Below are 21,978 nucleotides of genomic sequence, written 5' to 3'. Positions count from 1 at the left end.
TTCGTGCATGATATGATGGAGTATGAAAGATTGTCTGCTGATGAGAAGATGGAACTGGAAAACACGGCGCGGGCAAGAATTATTGAGTTCTTGAAGCTATCTTGATATTTTAGTACAAGTATTTTAATTATGTGGATTTGAATGTTTGACTTTTGGTTTTGTGTTTTGGATCAGAAAGGTTTGGATGTTAGACTTTTTTTTTGTGTTTTGGTTTTGAACGGTTTGAATGTTAGTACAACCTGTTTTGAATGTTAATCTAGAGTGTTGTTTTTATTAAAACATGTTTTGTGCTGTATTGTTGATGAATTCATTAGAAGCATGTTGATGATTCAAAATATAAAATAAGTGCTCACATATCATTGAATAATAGAACACAGTTATTATGTGTCGGTTATATTAAGTTGCTAGGTATTTAAACAATCACACATAATTAAATGTTATAACCTGTTTTGGATGTGTCGGTTATATTAAGTTGCTTGCTATTTAAACAATCACACATGTAACAGATCATATCAAAGTATATTAGGAAACGCCTCAAATGTGTCATGTTGATCAGTACCAGTGTACTAGGACAACACACCATCCAGCTCAGTGTTGTGATTTCGATTTTGGTCTTTTGGGTTAGCCTTTATAATTAACCGTGTTGAACACATTAAAGTAGTAGAATTATTTTTTTATAATAATCAAAATAATAATCAAAATAAACACACTGACAAGTTATAAATTATCTAGATTGAAATATAATAATAAAAAAAAACATAACTGATTAGCAAATCATACTCACGGAGTGAATGTTTTATAATGCGGTCCAGAAATAAATAAACACATTGACAGGTTATTGTTTTAACAGAAACATAAATGAAACTATGAAAAGTTGTAATGTGCTAATAAAAATAGCAAAAACCAAAGAAATTGTAAAACCCACAATGAACCTTAATGTTCCATCTCGTCAATTTTGGTGGAGGTAGCATCAGCTGACGTGTCGCTAATTATAGCATACTTATGATGATTACGAGCATCGTGACCTTGTTGCTTACATATTCTGCACGTCCGTTGAGGGTTATCCAGTTTAATTTGACTTATTGCTTGCTCTCGTATAGACCAGTACCGAATCGGAAGACCGCAACCTTTATTCCTAACACCAATTGGAGCATGTATGTTTATCTGCTCAGGTTGAGGGACACCAATGAGTTCTTCAAACCGGTCTCTTCTGCTAGGTCCAGGTGTGTCAAATGTAACCTCGTCAACTGTGGATTTGTAATCATTGACGTAGTCACGAAACTGGTTTAACTTTTCCATATCATTAACAAGTTTATTAATAATATGATCATGCGCGATATTAATATCACGAACAACACGATAGACGTCGGTAGTTTTGTCTATCTTAGGCTCATCAAAACCAACAGAACGCATTGGGCTATTAGAAACGACGTCTTTGGTCCACCTCCGATTAATGTACTGTCTTGGAAAAACCCTAATATCTCCAATGTGGAGAACCTTAAAAATGTGACGACATAGTAAACCAAATTGCTCGAATCGCTTGCAGCTGCAATACGCCGTCACGTCTTCCGAGCGAATCATTACCTATGAAGATTATCAAACTAGTTATATGTATAAACACTAAGTATAATAAAATATAATGTTAGCTGGTTTCTAATTTACCTCGTGAAAAGAAGCAGGTAGATGTTCAAAATCTCGAATACTAAACTTTAAGTAATCACCGACCTGTTCGTAGCTTCGAGAAGTGCAGTTGTGAAGTGCTTGCTGAATTTCCATTTGGACATCAAAAAAGATGGTTCTTGTGTATATTTCATGAGCTTGATTTTCAAGAGTGTAGTTACTAATTTTTTTTACACTTGTGTAACGACAATCATGATCGTTCTTCTGATGTTTATGCCTTTGATGTTCCAATGCTGTTTCAAAATGTGACAGAATTCGACTAAAGTACAACTTGCGTTGCAAAATTTCCTAAAGAAGTAGTTCTCGCTCTCTGATCTTGATGACGTACGCATTAGACCAGACATGTTTTCTTCACGATAGTATGCTGGAATCCACGAGTCTCTAATCCGGAAAATATCTTTCAACCATACATGATCGTTTAACTGAAAATCGGTCATTATGGAATCCCACTCCTTCTCAAACAATTTGGGTGTTATAGAATCAGTCCATACAATATCGCAAAGCCGAATCTTAAAGTCGGTAGTGTTGCATAGATTGGCACCGACCTGTGAATGTAAGTTTTTTCAAAAAATTTGAAACAATTTAATCAATATTGTTAGAAAAATAAAGGAGGGAAATAATTAAAATGTACTTTGTACCTTCCCAGATAGTTTATCCATGATATGCCACATGCACAAACGATGTCTTGAATTAGGGAAAACGTCTTCAATTGCACGCTTCATGGCGGGGTCTTGGTCAGTTACAACCACTGGTGGTTCATACCCAAAAGCACTCTTAAAACACTTTAATAACCATGAATAAGTTTCAGCTGTTTCATCTCCAAGTAGAGCCGCGCCAAGAGTAACATTCCTATTATGGTTGTCGATCCCAGTAAATGGAACAAAAACCATGTTATACCTATAAATGAATATAAAATGAAATAAATACACACTACTTTAGTTTGTATAATTTAAAGGAAAAAATGAATAATATGGAATGAAAAGTTTTGTATATGTTATGAAGATATGTAGCATCAAATGATACAACGTCCCCGAAGACATAAAAATTTCTCTTTGAACACTCGTCCGCCCAAAATAAACCCTTCAATGTGCCATCTTTGTTGGTAATATAGTCACATGAAAAATTTGGACAAAAATCCTTTTTCGCCATAAGACGTTGAACAACCATCTCAGCATCGTAGTCGCCAATGTACAAGTTAATCTTTCTTTTGTAGTTTTTGCAATCAGACTTTGTTGCACCAACTTTATCGAAGCCACCATACAGGGTCCGCATAATGTTAAAAGCCTTCACTGGACCAATGTTGATATTAGCCAAATCATCTAACACCTTTTTGTGTGTAAGTGTAAGCTCCCTTGAAGCAGTCACAAAATGCATATCATTTTCGTTAACAAAAGGATGATTGTGTGCCTCGCCAAAATATTTGACCCTATATTTGCCTTCATCAGTTATAACCAAGCGGAGTTGTGCATTACAACCGGTTCTTTGAGAAGGTCGCCTACGCTCTTTTTTCCTTTTATAATCTTGACTAAGCGTGTCAACTTCCTTAACAGTTCTTGACCCTTCCTTGGTACAGACAAAATACTTGAGCCGAACAACGTTACTAACGACCGATTGTGTGCCTTTCCTTATAGAAAATCCACCCGCTAAAGCATATCTTTTATAGAATTGTTCTGCAGCGCCTACAGAATCAAAAATCATACCTTCATTGGGTATCATTGATGCAGACACAATTGGCCTGTACGTCTTAGTGCCGGAATTGGGAGAGATGTGTTGAATCCCAAGCTCTTGGTGGGCTGGTGGATCTGTGAAGTAAATAGAAAGAAACTAATAAACTTGAAATTAAAATAACAAGGCTGAAAAATAGTTATCTAGGTAGAATACAAAACAAGCCATAAAAATACTTAGTTAGGCAAAATACGAAACAAACCATAACACACTTATTTATGTAGAATACAAAGAACGCCATAACACACTGTAATTTAAAAAAACATGCAAAACATGCTTAAATAAGTAAAACCAGCGAAACACACTATAAACAAAATAGCAAGCCATAACACACTGTAATTCGAAAACTATTAATAAACACACCATGTCACGATCAGATTTAATAAACATATCATGTTACTCATTACGATCAGATTTAAAAAAACAAACATTAATGACGTTTTACATAACATGATAACCTAACTGTTATAGGTTTAGAAAATTATCCAGAAGAACATAACACACCATGTAACGAAACACATAAAGGGTCAACGAGAACAACAAAAAATAGTTGAGTTTTACCTAATTGATGTTCATCCATGAAGGTCTCCATGTTGAATATTGTAGGTTTTACTTATTTAAGATGAATAGGTTACGATGGTGAATAAGAATTAGAAGAATACTGGAGATTAATGAGATCTTGATAATGAATATAGAAGATCACGATGGTGCATGATAATATTAATCGGTTATTATTTTTTATTAATTGTTAACTAAATCCAGATTAATAAGGAACAAATTATGGATGTTTAATAATTTTGATTAATTTTATATTTACATACCATAATAAAAAAATAAAGTAAGATTACAATCCTACCCTTGTTATCTAATGGTGGAAAATACTTCCTACACTTTTTAGGAAACTTATTAGTTTAACCTTTCTCTCTCTCTCTCTCTCTATATATATATATATAATATAAATGAAGACACAAAAATCCTATGTGTCGCGATATGGTCGCTTCCCCTTTTTTTGAAGTCACTAGATTTGCTTGATTTTTAAATGGAGGCTTCTCATGTATTTGACCCGAATTCATGGGTATGGGTCTTACCAAACCCAGATATTCCTTAAATGGGTTATAAAATCTCATTAAATTAAAAATTATTCTCACAAAATTATTGATGTAAAAATCCTATAAAATAGGATATAATAAAAATTAATATCTTATTTATTTTAAAAGAGATATATATATTATTTAAATTAAAAAACCAATTTGATAGTAAAAAAAATAAACGAGTCTTGGTCTCATCAAACCATAAGTTTATTATTAACTTTCATAAATACTATTTATGATTAAAAAACCAATATTATAGTTAAAAAAAATAAACGGGTCTTGGGTCTCATCAAAACCATATAACTTTTAAACCGGGTTTTAACATCTTATTTATTTGTGAAACAATTTATCATCAAACCATAAGTATATTATTAACTTTCATACAATATAAAAATATAGATTCAAAAAGTAAATAAATATTAGAACAAACAATATAAAACAACCCCCGTAATATATATATATATATATATATATATATATATATATATATATTAAAATCATAATGGGTTATAAGATCTTATTTATTGGTAAATACTTTCATCCTCAAACCTTAATTTAATTTATCTTCTTTACATGTACTCTATTGCTGGTCTATCATCTACAGCGCCGGTTAACTTCCGATACTACCCGTCATCGTCAACTACATCAACGTCCTCTTTTTCATTAGACAACTATTTCTGTTCATGTTTGTTCATTTAAAAAAATCAACATGTTCGTGTTCGTTTATTTTTTGTTCGTTAAAATCTAAAAAACCTAAACATCTCAATTGAAAATACCCAAAGGCAAAAAAAGATAATAACAAACTAATATATATGTATTAAATTAAAACAAACTACGTTAAAAATAAAATAAATCATCATAAAATAGTAAAACGATTAAAAACAAACACTTAAATAAACTACTGTACCACAGGAGGATCAACTTTAAATGGGTTATAACATCTCATTTATTTGTGAAACTCTTTCATAATCAAACAATAGTTTTTGCGGGTTATGGATCTCACCAAACCCGGATAACTCTTAAACAGGTTATAACATCTCATTTATTTGTGAAATAATCCCTTAATCATCAAAGAATAATTTCCATGGGTTATGGTTCTTACCAAACCCTAATAGCCCTCAAATGGGTTATAAGATCTCATTTATCGGTAAACACTTTCATCATTAAAACCTAATTTAATTTATCTTCTTTACATGTTCTCTGTTGCTGGTCTATCATCTTCATCGTTGGTTAACTTCGATACTACCCACCATCGTCAACTACATCAACGTCCCCTTTTTCATTAGACAAATTTTATGTTCATTTTACATTTAAAAAAATCAACATGCTCGTGTCCGTTTATGTTTGTTGTTAAAAACCTAAAACCTACACATTTCAATTGAAAAAACCCAAACGCTAAAAAGTATAATAAAACACTAATATATATATATATATATATATATATATGTATTAAATGAAAACAAAACTATATTAAAAAATAAAATAACTCATCATAAAATAGCAAAATGATTAAAACAAAAACTTGAATAAACCCCCGTAACACGGGAGGATCTTCCTCCCGTGTTACAGGAGTTTATTTAAAGTTTTGTTTTTAATCGTTTTGCTATTTTATTATGATTATTTTATTTTTTAATGTAGTTTTGTTTTAATTTAATACATATATATTAGTTTGTTATTATATTTTTTAACCTTTTATCAGTTGAGATGTCTAGGTTTTTTAGATTTTTAACGAACAAATATAAACGAACACGAGCATGTTGATTTTTTTAAATGTACAAAGATGAACACAAATATTTGTTGTAACAACTCGGTTTTCAAACTTATAAGTTATATACGTTACCCGACTTGTTTTTAGTTTCCGGGAAATCTTTGTCAATAAAATATCACGTTTATCGATTATTATAATATTATTCGTTAAATATTTATCTACTATTATAATAAAGCAGAGTTTTTAGGACAGCTGTCATTCACACACACAACCCCTCTTTTATTTTCACTTCATTCTTATTATGACACATGGCTGCACCAGAATAGAGAATGTAGGTTTATGAAACTGCATTCAGGCTTCAAAACTGTTCCCTTTAATTGAGCAGTTACCAACGTGACCCGCTTATTTACTTCCTTTCCTCACCACCCTCATTATTATTATTATTATTATTATTATTTGTATGCTTTTGATGTTGAATTTTGAAAACTTGTGTCCTTAAGTACTTTTGATCTAATTTGGAAATGTTGTATGATTTTTGGAAACATTATATATATATATATATATATATATGTATATATATATATGCAACATATGTTTGTTTTGCTTAATATTGTTCTTGAGTTATTTTGATATGGTTTGTTCAGCTGTATAATAAGTGATTTATTTTGTTATGTGTTGTTCAGGTGTATTTGTATGAGCTGTATATTATTATTGTTATCGACCAAATCATCGCTTCAACTATGGAGTTCTTGTGTCTATCAACTGAATCTCCGGTTTCTAACTGGCCATCGAAATTGAGCGTCTAATGGAATTGGACGGAATGTGAACCGGAGGTTTTATTACGGTAGAGTCGGTGGATGAAAGTCTTACACGGCGATGAATTGGACCACTCGCGAAGCTTCTTCAAGGCGGTCAATATCCCCCAATTTCCACCATGCCAACAACCGAGGATCCACCGTCCTCCGCCATCTCCGCCCTCGATAAACCGCTTCATCAGCTCACCGAAGACGACATTTCGCAGCTCACTCGCGAAGACTGCCGTTGTTACCTCAAACACAAAGGTCACCTGTTATATTATTATTATTATTAGTGACTGAATTTTGATGTGTTACGGTTATTAAAATTTAGGTATGAGACGGCCGTCGTGGAACAAATCGCAGGCGATCCAGCAAGTGATTATGCTCAAGGTGTTACTCGAACCGTCAGCGGACTCAGACGAAGGTAGCTGGAAGATGTACATTAGTTCTCGGACGATCATGGATGCGGATCTAGATTGTGTGCGAAGGAAGCTTTACTTTCATTATTGTTTTTAGTGGATTTTGTTTAAGCCAGACATCATTAGCTTCCATTAAACAAATGAGTTAATTTATGATTTCTGTTAACTTCATTTCATTTTTCCCCTTTCTTGATTGTTGGTTAGTATTAGGAATGTTAGTTAACGATAAAAAGTGAACAGTTTACCTTCAACTGAGCTTATATATTCTTTTACCAATCTCTGTTGGTATTGACCGAAACTTGTGCAGTAAAGATAAATACCAACAATACATAATGTTATTTGACATATTTGACCTTGGTAAATGCTTCTAAAGAGGGGGATATGGTCAAATTCCAAATGAATAAAAACAAATAATTCATCTTTACCTCGCTAGATTAATCCATATTATAAGGGGTTGTTTTGGAGTCATATTTCACTATGCCTAATCCATCTCTCATTTGCATAAGAGCAGGTATATTAAGTTAATTATATTAATATAAATTGTATTTTACTGCAACTAAAAGGCACATTTGTGTTCGATTGTCAAGGGTGTTACCGACACTTATCCAAGCAAAATCCTTTCACCTATGCATAATTTGAAACAAATACTGTCCATAAAGATTGACATAATAGTTATTTAGTTTTTGAAAAAAAAAAATTAATCAGATAATTAAGCTCTAGACTGAGAAAGGAAACCAAAAGTGGAAGAAAATGCTTCTATTTTTATTTATGTTTTATCCAACATGCTTGGGTTTGTGAAATATAGCCTATGAAGTGGATGTTTTTTGGATTGTAAATGGGGAAGTTACTATGGGCTAGAATATGATAAGACTAAGTTTGTCAAATGGGCAAACCGAGTTCATGTAAAAAAAAGTGTTCTAAAAAAATTATTAATTTGTTTCGGGTCGAAACGGTTTTAAAAACATTAATTTTTCTTGGGTCAAAACGGATTCTAAAAACCCTTACTTTGTTTTGGTTCAAACTTGAGCAAAATAAGTTCATATCAAAACGATTTTTCTCCAATAAGTTATTCAAAAACCTTTATCAATAAAATTTATATTGTAAAATTGTTATTTTTAACTTTTGAGACACCACACTAATATGTATTTCTATTCATAAATAGAAGGCATGTAGCCACCAAGAAGAGGTCTAAGGATACACAGGGCTAATCATTAGCATCATTGACACATGGCTAACCATTGGCAGCATTGGCAAATGCCAAACTTTCTAACATGTAAAATTACAAATGTTGTATACAAAAAGTTATTTAATTGTATGAATCGAAATTTATTATATCATAACTTTTTTGTTGTTTTTGTTTTATAACCATCTCATGTAATACGCAGGTTCTAACCTATTGGAGTTATGAATGGCTACGACTTTAGGTCTTGAATATAATTGTTTAGAATTAGATATGATATGCATGTCTATTCAAATGAAATTATTCAATTAATATTGTTAAATATAATTTGTATAATTTATTATAAATTGCTTTTAATTTGAAAATATTTGACGCTCAGTTCCGTGTAGTACACGGGTTATAACCTAGTTTAATATATAAGATAACTTTCAAGATTATTCAACTTCAATCCAAACTTAAACTTTTACCTAATTATATTTCCATCTTCAATCCTCAGGGACTAAAATGCAAATACTGTATTATTATAATTCCTATTATCCAAATATGTTTAACCAGGATCCGATGAAACTCGTTTTGAACCCAACCCGTGACCCATTTCGCATTCTTGAAGCTTAATCTTCGCATCTTAATTCGAATTTATGTTATCAAATCGTTTGTACGCGTATTATAACTCACACCGAGGATATAATTATAGAAACCAATCAAAAATTGATCTGGTACTCGATGATAACTAAAACCCGTCATCACCAATATGCGATATACCAAATAGGCACGATGATACTTCAATTAGATTTATGTAAACCTCCTTCTAACCCTCGCGAATCAAAACGCCATGCTCACTCGACTTATAATAACATGCAACTTATCTAATCTCCGCGTTCTTGGTCGTCGCTTAGGTCTTGCCGTCCACCATCGATTTGAAGTATAATCAGGTAATTGATTTGCGTAAACAACTCGCGCTATCATGTAAATCATTAACCCTAAACTGAATTGAACAAACAATTAACAGATTGATTGATTGAATAAGCTAGGGTTTTGATTAGTATCTGGGCGAATTCGTGTCTGCATATAAAAATTCTTTTTCGTTTATTACCCAGCAGTCATTGTAGAGCATATGGTCTGTTATTTGCGTGTTCTTGGTGACTCGGCTGCCGGCGCGGTTTCAAGTCCCAGCAGCCCGAATTTTTAGTCCTTATTTTCTTTCTAATGTTTTTGTTTACTTGTTTATTATTATTAAGCATCAAATTATCATTATTTTTATCGAAACCAACATTTTTGAGATTACGTTCTTATCTATAACTCTCGCTAAAAGTTTTTGTTTACGTATACATATATATATATATATATATATATAGATATGTGTATGTAGGTATTATAAGTATAGTTTAATGATAATAAACCATCGTTATTTTATTAGAACCCGACATCATTATTAGAGTTTCTTGTCGTTGAACATCTTTATAATTTTGCTTATATTAGTTATATATATGTATATATATATCATTCTTTAAAAATTATAACAATTGTATTTTTTTAAACGTATTAATTATATTTACAGAACTAGATTTTCGTTAGATAGTCTAAGATATATTGTATGATAAATATATATATATATTAACATTTGTCTTAAGTTATTACGAGTTATATTTATAATTGTACACATCTATAATTGCATTACATTTAATTAAATATTATTTAAATAAACATAATATATTTTAACTCATATTAATTTAAAAACTAATAACAATGATTTCATAATATCAATAACGTAGGGTTTAATCAATTAATCAATAATCATTCTAATTACAATATAACTCAAATCTCATCCAAATCTCAATTCATTAAATCAAGTCTATCTTTTATGATTAATATATATTACATCATATTTAAATAGGACTCCTTGTCGGTGAATCCCGAAGGGTTCATATTTCTCGCATTATCCTCACTTATCTTTAGTTCATCCAATCAGGTGAGTAGTCACTCCTCTTTTTACTTATTTTTAACCTTTTTGGGGACACATGCGTATCGTATCATATTTATATATTATCTAGTATTCAAAATCGCAACTGTTTAATCCTTGTGTGTATATCTGTTTATGCCTAACTTGCTATTTGCTTACTTGCTTTATTTGAACCGCATTCAGAGAGGTCCAACATATTCTCAGTCTAGTATGATCATACGACCGTCGTAGTGGCCGACGTCCGACGCATTGACAATGGTTTCACCGACACCTCATTTTTCGTAACCAATGCCCATTCGCATGGAAACGGTTTAGCCCTTTCTTTATGGTTGATTGTTTGTGTATGTGCTATGATTTAACTGTTTATCTCACGGGAACAGTTTGCATCTTTCTTTATTTATTATATACTATTACTGTTGTGTCTTAAACTGGTGTTTTACTCACTCAACATGTGTTGTTGACAAAAATATATTTTATACGCATTCGCAGGTTATCGGCTTTGTTGTTTAGCAAGATGAAGATCACGTAGAGATGCTTTTTAGGATGCAAAATTAATTAATCATTGTTGTAATTTCATTATACTTGATGTACTTAACTGTAATTGTTTTATTTGAAATTATTAAATAGATACTGAAACTTATAATGTTGCATGATAGTAACCTTGAGAGTTGTGACAATCAGTTCACGCCCCGGCATTTCCGCCGTTGGTTGGGGTGTGACATTTGTCATATGAAAATGCCGCCGTTGGTTGGGGTGTGACATTTTTCATATGAAAAAAGAGGGGTTGATTTAGTTGACGATGGTGGGTAGTATTGGAAGTTAACCGATGATAGCAACGAAGAACATGTAAAGCAAATAAATTTAATTAGGGTTTAACAATGAAAATGTTTATCAATAAATGAGATCTTCTAACCCATTGGAGGGCTATTAGAGTTTGGTAAGACACATAACCCGTGAAAATTATTCTCTGATAATTAAGGGGTTATTTCACAAATAAATGAGATGTTATAACCTGTTTAAGGGTTATCCGGGTTTGGTGTGACCCATGACCCGTGAAAATTATTGTTTGTTTATGAAATAGTTTTACAATTAAATGAGATGTTATAACCCATTTAAAAACTATCCGGGTTTGGTGAGACCCATACCCGCCAATTCGGGTCAAATGCATGAGAAGCCTCCATTTATAAATCAAGCAATCTGGTGGCTCTAGAGAATGTGGGGAACAACCTGAGAGCGACACCTAGGATTTAAATGAGATGTTATAACCCATTTAAAAAACTATCCGGGTTTGGTGAGACCCATACCCGCCAATTCGGGTCAAATGCATGAGAAGCCTCCATTTATAAATCAAGCAATCTGGTGGCTCTAGAGAATTTGGGGAACAACCTGAGAGCGACACCTAGGATTTAATGGTAGACAATTATATAGATAGTTCCGTGAAAATTATTCTGTGATAATTAAGGGGTTATTTCACAAATAAATAAGATGTTATAACCTGTTTAAGGGTTATTCGGGTTTGGTGAGACCCATGACCCGTGAAAGTTATTGTTTTTTGTTGAAATAGTTTTACAATTAAATAAGATGTTATAACCCATTTAAAAACTCTCTGGGTTTGGTGAGACCCATACCCGCGAATTCGGGTCAAATGCATGAGAAGTCTTCATTTATAAATCAAGCAATCTGGTGGCTCTAGAGAATGGGGGGAACAACCTGAGAGCGACACCTAGGATTTTATGGTAGACAATTAAATAGATAGTTAGATATATATATATATATATTAAAACAATAATAATATTCTACATTCACATATTAATTTTATTATAGATAAAAGACGACACATTTTTCGTTTGATACAATTTTTATCTGTCCACACTTTCCAACTGAAATGAAAACCCACATATTAAAATCATAATCCACATTAAAGATTTGTGTGAAAGTTAAACTAATTATATAATTTTGATAATTAAAGATTTAATTAAATAACTTAATTTCATCATTTTGAATTAAAGTTCTTCTCTCAGTATAATAAAACACAATAATGTAGCATTTATCGACGACACAATGAGTGCGTAGTCGAGCAATTAAACTAAATTAACGCATCAAGTGATAACGAAAAGAAACCGAAAAAGACATATTATTCTTATTTCAATTTTAGCCTCCAAAACTTTTGGGCCACCCGGTTTGGCTTAACAGGTATCTAGTTGTTTTACCCTAACCCCACCACACTTGTGTAAAGATCAATAGCGCAGCAGACCGATTTTACTGTGTTTACGAAGAAAAAGTAGCTTAGTGTTCATAGGGGCTATTTGGAATTCCTTATTTACCTCCTTATTCTCTCAGTAATCTCAAACAACTTATTAACTTTTCAAAAGTTAATAAGTTATAAGTGAAGTGAAAGTAAGCAAGTCCCAAACACCCCCATAAATATATCAACGGTCTTCGTACAATACACCGCCTCGTTCAAACACATATTAATAAGCTTGACGTTCACGCCTTGGATATAAAATCTAAAAACCCTAATTGATTATTAGTTGATCGAGAATCATCAATCAAGGTACACACACATACCAGTTTTTCTATTTCTTTCAATTGCACATATCGATTTGATTTGTTTCTGATTCTAGTTGTTTTCCCAGATTAATTTATCGTAACTAGGGTTTATGATAATTCAATCACCAGGTATAGTACTTTGAGGCTTGTACATTGCGCGTGATGGGCGTATTTAGGTTGTTCTTTTGGTTGCTTTCTTGATAAGGGTTTTTCCTGTTACTACTCGATTTAATTTTATTTTATGACATTTGAACTTTTTAACTTGTTTTTATGTTATTTATTTTATTTTATTTTTTTGAGTTTTTCTTGTTTGACATTTTATTTTTGACTTACTTTAAAATCGTGATGACTTATTATAAACGAACCTGTGTGGCTTTACAATCACTTACTAAACCTCCTTCCTTTGTGTTGATTTGAACCTTGTTCTTTTTGCTACATTAACATTTTCTTATTCTTTGTGATAAGGTTTTATTGGTTATAATTTACCATATTTTTTTGCTCTTTACACTCCTTTCTGAAGGAGATTGATTCTGTAATTGTCATTGATATCAAGGAATACGTCATGTATAAATACATTGTTACCTAACAAAGCAATTCTAAGTAAGGTAACTAAATCAATAAAAGAAGGTAGAACATATTATGTATCTTCTAATAATATTAAGTATCTTGAATATCTTCGCTTAATATTCCCTCTCAGTTTAACGGGAGTATTAACGGAAATTTAAACTAGAGCGAAAGGATCCAAATAATTGCCTTGGTAGACCCTTTGTAAAAATATCGGCGTATTGAAAGTTAGACGGCACATGGAGGACCCGAACATGTCCAATCTGAACTTTCTATCGGACAAAATGGATATCCATTTCGATATGTTTGGTTCGTTGATGTTGAACCGGATTACCCGAAAGATACACAACGGTTGTGTTGTCACAATAAATAATCGCAGCCTTGCGAACTGGAACATGCAGTTCAAGAAGCAAGTTGTGAATCCAAGTAGTCTCAGCCACCGCATTGGCTACCCCCCGATACTCAGCTTCAGCACTCGACCGCGACATCGTTGGTTGCCGCTTAGATGACCAAGAGACCAGGTTGTCACCAAGGAAATACAGCAGCTCGATGTGGAGCGGCGGGTATCCGTGCAACCGTCCCAATCCGCGTTAGAGTATGCCGTGAGAGCGTGTGTAGGTGAAGCCGAAATATGAGTACCGAGATCAATAGTATCATGAATGTATCTCAACATGCGTTTCAAGAACGCAAGATGCGAGTCCCGTGGTGCATGCATGAACAAGAAGAGTTGTTGTACCGCGTAAGAAATATCCGGACGTGTGAAAGTGAGATACTGTAGAGCACCGGCTAAGCTCCGATAAAATGACCCATTCGGTAGAAGTTCCCCCTCGTTAGCACTGAGTTTAGAGCTCGTGTATACCAGAGTGTGGCATGGTTTGCATGTCGTCATCGATGCATGATGTAAAATATCCCGTGCGTATTGAGATTGTGACAAAAAAAGATCTTGATTATCCCATGTAACTAAAATACCGAGAAAGTGATGGTGCGGGCCTAAATCTGTCATGGAAAACTCTCTGCATAACCTTGCAATAATACGATTACGGAGTGTGTTATTTGAAGCGGTAAGAACAATGTCATCAACATAAAGTAACAGGTAGGCCATTTGGTCTCCGTTGTGATAGATAAATAACGATGTGTCACATACACTATTCCGAACACCCAATGACAAAAAAATGAGGAAAACCTGTTATACCATGCCCGAGGTGCCTGTTTTTACCCATATAGAGAGAGACTTATTATGCTAACACACGAGGTTCGGGAAATTCGGATTAACGAATCTGGGGGCTGTTGAAAAAACACGGTTTCCTGTAAACATCCATGTAAAAAGGCGTTTTAAACGTCTAATGGTGTATAGGCCAGTCTCAGGAGACTGCTAAAGAGAGAACCGCACGAACAGTTGCCGGTTTGACTACAGGGCTAAAATTCTCGGTACAATCAACTCCAACTTTTTGAGATTTTCCATTACAAACCAATCGAGCTTTATATCTATCCAACGATCTGTCAGCTTTAAATTTATGCTGAAATAGCCACATGGATCGAATAACCGGGCTGGTCGGCGGTCAGGGAACCAAATCCCATGTGTGATTACCCTGCAAAGCACTAAATTCATCGTTCATGGCCAGCAACCAGTTAGGATCCGATAAGACCTTAAGGTAAGATGTGGGGACGGGTGATATGGTAGTGGTGACGATAAGATTATATTTAGGATTTGGTTTTATAACTCCGGTTTTAGCACGTGTGGGGTTTGTGTTAGGCTGGTGTATAGGATGGTGTGGGGTGTTGGGATTGGATGTGGTGGGTGTCGTAGGAGTGGGAGGTGGGTCATAGTGAGGATTGTAATTTGTTGGTGGTGGGGAGGGCGGTGTGTTTACTGAGCCGGGTGAGGTTAGTCATTGGTTATTTGACGTTGAATGTGGGTTGAGGTGTGGTTAGGTGGTGACTGTGGGAATTAAAATATAGGGGATAGTGGGGTTTGGGTCGTCTAGGAAGAGTAAGATGTATGAGGGGGTGTGATTGAGGTAAATGGAAAAGACTGTTCGTTGAATTTGACATGTCGAGAGACGTAGACACGACCAATAGCTGGATCGTAGCAATGGTAGGCATGAAAATCAGGTGGGTAGCCTAGGAATATATAAAGATTGGATCTAGGGGAAAGTTAGTTGGTTTGGGTAGCGGACAATTTAGGTAACATTCACAACCAAAAACACATAAGTGATCATAATGTAAGGCCCCGTTACCGGTAGCCCTACTTTCGTGTTGGATTTACTCATAAACGCAGTTCTAATATCAGAGTTAATTAAAACATTCGTGGAATATAAAAGCTTTCATAAAACATTTCATAACAAAACACATCTTGTCTTAAAACAACATCTTGTCTTTCAAAATAAACAAAACGTTAAACTTAAACGTCTTGAGTCATCCGATGCCAGCCTCTTATTCAGTGCCACGTGTCTCCTCAAGCGAGCTGCCTCATCCTACTCACCTGCGTGCATACTAAAAGTCAGCTAGGCTGAGTGAGTTCTAGTTAATCATACATTATACAATACACACAAACTTATATTCTTTCATTCATACTTTCATACTTTCATATTTTCATACTTTCGTTTGTATTAACTTGCTTTCATATCTTACGTTATAAAGAGCATTACGCCCTACATTCCTCGAGTATTGTTAGGGCTCGGTACCCTCCTTCCTCGAGTATTATTAGGGCTCTGTACCCTCCTTCCTCGAGTATTATTAGGGCTCGGTACCCTCTTTCCTCGAGTATTATTAGGGCTCGGTACCGTCTTTCCTCGAATATTAGTAGGGTTCGGTTCCCTAGTTCTCGAATATTAGTAGGGTTCGATTCCCTCTTCATTACCATACAACCATACATCATACCTCGAGTATTATTAGGGCCCGGTACCCTCTTCGTAACCATACAACCATCCTTTCCTTCTTTTATTAACTTTATCACATTCATACGAATAAGCATACATATCATACTTACCTTATACATAGCGTTACAACCTGACAGTACGTGCAATATCCGAAGATCGTTCACGTACCATCAAGCAATCATTCATGCATTTCACATTATTCACGTAAGGCATACACTTATCTCATAGGATAAGCGTATTAACAAACATATTGAGTATGCACACAGCCCCAAAAACATAACACATAAATGGGGCTAGAAACTCACCTGAATCCTGTTACGCTATCCGTTAATCGTTATTCCCTTCTTGAGCTGTGCACGGCTAACTGTATAATATTTACATGTATCAATTAACTACCACTACTCATATCATCTTTCTAGTCTTAGCTACTACCCACAACGAACGGGGGTCCGGGGGCAGCGCCCCTGGCAGCGGGGTTCTAGGGGCGGCAACCCCTAGTAGGGTCCAAGGGGCAGAGCCCCTGGCTGGGGTCGAGCTAATTTTATTTCCATTAACTGTCTTAACACATTTTTCATTAGGTTTTTAATTTATTTTCTAATTTGCTAACTCAAGCGAACTTATCATTAAGCGAACTTAACAATAAGCGAACTTAACATTAAGCGAACTTACTATAAGCGAACTTAACATTAAGCGAACTTAACATTAAGCGAACTTAACAATAAGCGAACTTAACATTAAGCGAACTTACTGTAAGCGAACTTAACACCAGGCGAAGTTAACTTGGCGAAGTTACACCTTAAGCGAACTTATGCCAGGCGAAGTTGTCAAGGGCGAACTTATGCCAGGCGAAGTTAACTTGGCGAAGTTACACCTTAAGCGAACTTATGCCAGGCGAAGTTGTCCAATTAGGCGAACTTGCTTGCAAGGGAACTTGCTTGCAGGCGAAGTTCGCTTGTAGGCGAAGTTGTGCAGCAGCCCCGCTGTTCATCCTTAATCCTTAAAATCATCATCGTTTTAACGTGAAACTCTTGGATACGATATTTAACCAACTCGCGATCAATCCTATGGTCGTTTTTGGATATGGTTTGACCCGAAAACACGTAAAGTTTGGACCTTTAAGTTCAAAAACGTTCAATACTAGTGTTAAGGGTTCATTAACCGAGCCGTTTCCATTTTCGGGTTCATTACACTCGTATTTATCATCAAGTTTACAACTTTATGTTTCGTTTACACCCGATACACTCTCGTTCTAAGTTTCGATGCTAAACGTTTATAAAAACGTAAACTTTAAGATCAAAACGTACCTTTTCGTGTTTGTTTGGCTTAGTCACGGACCATAGATCTTGTGTTTATCTTGTGAAATGAAGGATCTATCAAGAATCTCGTTTACTTGGCCTTGGATCTCACTCTCGCTCTCGGCCGTATATAGGTGTAAGTGTATGTGTGTGTTTTTTTGAGTGTGTAGAGATTAAGATGGAATGAAATGAGGTTTAGGGTTTTATGGTGGTTTAGGGGATATTTATATCCCTTAAAGCCCATGGACCTAAGGCCCATTATCATTTAACCCATCTTAATTAATCTAAGTCCATGATCCGTTCTTTACTCGATATTAATTTAATTAATAACGCGAAATCACTAAACGTAACTTTCTTTATTTAACATTATAATATTTAGGATGTTACACATAAGACGGGTGCCGGTGGTATAGAACCAAAGCTGGGGTTTGAAAGTGAAGGCGTTTGGTTGGAAGAATGCTATGTAGGTAGGTTGCGGTGTGAAGGGCTTCCACTCAAAAGGGAGATGGAAGCCGGGCATGAATGAGGAGGGGACAGATTACGTCATTTACACGGTGGATCATGCGTTCGGAATGACCGTTTTGTTGCGAAGTTTGTGGACATGAAAAACAAAAAAGAAGACCATTAGCTTGGGCAAAGGATTTGAAGTTATGGTTGTCGAACTCTCCACCTATATCACATTGGAATGTTTTAATGAGAGTGTCGAATTGGGTATGTATAAGTTTGTGAAATTTGACAAATGTGAGAAAGGTTTCAGACTTAAATTTTAAAGGATATACCCAAATATAATTCGTGTAAATATATATCTAAACCATGTAGTATTTGTAACCGGAATTACTAGGCACGGGTGAAGTCCACAAGTCACAGTGTATGATGTTGAATGGTTTAAACGTGACCGAAAGTGATTCGGTAAAAGGTAAACGTTTACTATTAATATGACAAGACGAACAAAATAGAGAATCAACTGTCCTGTTACATTAAAATAGAAAAAGCGACTTAAATAATCTAGCACAGATGAGTCGGGGTGACCGAGACGATCATGCCATGTAACAGTTGATGCGGAAGACAACAAGGTAAATGCGGGTGGAATGAACGGGTAAAGATCACCGGAGCTATTGTGACGGGAAAGGAGGTGTCCATCCTTGAGGTCCTTCAAAGAAAAACCAAAATGGTCAAATTCATCAGAGACCTGATTATCAATGGTAAACTTACGAACAGAAAGTAAATCTTTTATGACTTGAGGTGAGTGGATTATGTGGTTTAATTTGTAGGTTTTGTTTGGAAGGGTGTAATAACCATTACCGGATCCACTAATTTTCAAGCGTCGGCCATTACCGACAAATATAGTGTTAAAGGATAATGACAAAGGAGTAATGATTTTACCTACGTCCGAAGTAATGTGGGAGGATTCTCCTGTGTCCATGTACCAATAGGGGTCCAAAGCGTTCAAGTTCATGTTGTTAAGAGCCGTACCGATATCACTTGGTTGAGCGCATTAAGATTAAATGGGTTGAATCCAGGAGGTGGGTACTGGGATGAAGCCATATGGCCTGACGTTGAGGTGTAAAGGGGGCTGATGGGTAGGGTTTTGGTGGAGGAGTCCATGGTGGTTGAGATGGATGAAAAAAATTGAGCTTGGTTGGAGCCCCCAAAACCCGATTGTCCAGTAGGAACCCCTGGATACCCATATTGATGTTGCCCCCACATTGGTCTGAAGCTTGAAAACCTACCACCGTTACCTCTTCCTCTGTTGCGACCGCCACCGCCGCACCATGGTTGTCCACGTCCCATGCCCCTGTAATTGGGGTCAAAATTATTACCCTTGTAGTTTAATTGAGAGGGCGGCTGGTTGGAATTGCTGATATGTCCATCGGCATACGACTTTGCGGAGACCAAAAGCGAGTCACGGTTTGCCATCGCTGGTTGTGTTGGTCGTGCGGCCTGACGTTGTTGCTCCTTCTGAACCATTTTTCGAGCTTCATCTCACTTAGGGCAGCCGTTGTTGATGATAGTTCCAATTGTATCAAGTTCAATTGGTAGCCCGCGAACCATCTACATAACCAATCAAGACTCGCTAACAGGTTGTCCCAAATCATCAAGTTGTCCGGCAATTTCTTTTAGTTTGTTGTAGTAGTCATCAATATTACCACAATATGATAGGGTTGTATTGGTAAATTCATGCTTAATAGTAGCAGCCCGTGATTGTGTTACAAATAAAAATCTCCTAGATTTTGGTCCATGCTTGAAACGTGGTATCTTCATCTGCGAATATACGGGACTGGATGTCTTCCGACACCGTATCGTAAATCCATTGGAGAACAAGAGCATCAATCTCCGACCACTGGGCGAAAGACGGGTCGTTGGCATCAAGTTTAGAGGTTCCGTCAATGTGGTCAAGAACTTTGTATGCTCTTACATGGAGTTTTTATAGTTTTACCCATGACGAGTAGGTAAACAATTTTCCATCAAGGGTACATATTTTGTGTTGGATGTTTGTGACGGTATAGGCGAGGTGGATGGCAGGTTTGGATTCACCGGTAACCAATTTATTGTCGGCCATGGAGATGTGTGGATCGAAAAAAAGAAAGGAAAAAAATGGTGTTAGAACTAAAGCTCTGATGCCATGAAGGAGATTAATTTTGTAACACCGTAAAAATTTCGAGTTCAAAGTATCAACTTTCCAAAGTCTAAGGACTAAAATTGCTAAATCCAAACTGGAGGGTTAAAAATGAAAATTCTGGTTTCCTGACCCATCGCGCTACGCGATGAGTCAGAAGAGACTCTCATCGCGTACCGCGATGGGATGTCTGACAATTTGTGACACGTGTGCCACGTGGCACACGGTGGCACTATGTTCTGCCACGTGTCACCACGTGGCAACACTACCGCCACGTGGAACGGCGCCTACCATGTGTCGACACGTGGCAGGTCTACGCTGTGCGTCAGCAGACCTATATCGCGGTACGCGATAGGTCTGCTGAGGGACCCATCGCGGAACTAATTTGAGGCCTATAAATAGCGGCCAAGGGCAGATCATTTCCACATCCCACATCTGCTCTCTCACTTCTCTTTAGCCTCTCTCTAAAACTTATAAGCGATTTGCCTCGATAAGTGTGCCACGTTCCATCGATTGTGTACCAACGTTTCCTTTAGAAGTTGTGCCACCCTCCACCCACATACCAAGAAGGTGTTGTTGAAATGGCAATGAATCTCGGTAAGCGTGTCGACGAGTACTGAAGTTTGGTGTAATCGTTTGACGATTGAGAAGTAAAGCGGCGTCGGAGTGCTGCTCAAGTCCCTAGGATTTCGGTACGCCATTAAGGTTAGGCGTAATATCGAATTCAATATAATTTAATATTATATTCAAGGCTTTGGCCTTAAGTCGAGGTTATACTCGATACCTCGATAAAAGAAAAGAAAGGAAAACATAACAAAGAAATGAATGAAAGATTAAATGTTGAATATGTGATAACATATATATGTGTGTAAGTATATATGTATATATTCTTTGTTATGAAAATATTATTTAATGAATAAAGAGTATTCTTAAATAATAAAAGAAAAAATTACGTTTCTTAGAGAAGAAGAAACGTCGGGTTTTCATATAAACTAAAGGTTTATAATTTACTTGTAAACAAGAGGGTTTCAAGTAAATAAGAATTGAACTAAAGGCTCAATCGAGGATTAAGATATAAGACTAAAGGTCTTAAGCCGGATCGTGTATCCGACTAACAAATATTTATACTCGTAACTATAGGTTTGAGATAAAGAAAGGGAAAGACCCTTGGACGGTGAGTGAAACCGATCCTAAAGAGATAAGGTGAATACGCCCCCAAACTTTTAAACTTGATTTCAAATGAGTAAAACTTGTTATATGAAATTGTTTACAAGGAACTATGTGTTCCTAAAACCGTTATAACTATGGGTATGAACCTAGCCCTCAGGCTGTGGTATACATATGTCTGGATCCTTACATAGGTGGTACTATGCGATGTATGGGCATGATCGCACCACCCTTGGTCGTAGGACGCTCTCCTGCAGGGAGTACGACCGTTGTGTATATTTACGGGTACTTAATTAAGTCAAACGCTGCGGTGTTTGTGAGGTGACCTAGTGTAGAGGCTCTAGTT

At 35.6% G+C, this 21,978-nt stretch overlaps 1 pseudogene; it reads right to left on the bottom strand.

The window, feature by feature from the left end:
• Window positions 1-933: 933 nt before the first annotated feature.
• On the bottom strand, window positions 934-3,378 carry LOC143584534 (protein FAR1-RELATED SEQUENCE 5-like; annotated as a pseudogene).
• Window positions 3,379-21,978: the final 18,600 nt, after the last annotated feature.

This window comes from Bidens hawaiensis, unplaced genomic scaffold (assembly GCF_021521415.1).
Source record: "Bidens hawaiensis isolate Kalapana, Puna unplaced genomic scaffold, B.hawaiensis_p1.1 tig00033154_1, whole genome shotgun sequence".
NCBI classification, from domain to species: Eukaryota; Viridiplantae; Streptophyta; class Magnoliopsida; order Asterales; family Asteraceae; genus Bidens; species Bidens hawaiensis.
The sequence above is the reverse complement of the archived record's forward strand: the minus strand, read 5'-3'. Positions and strand labels throughout refer to the sequence as shown.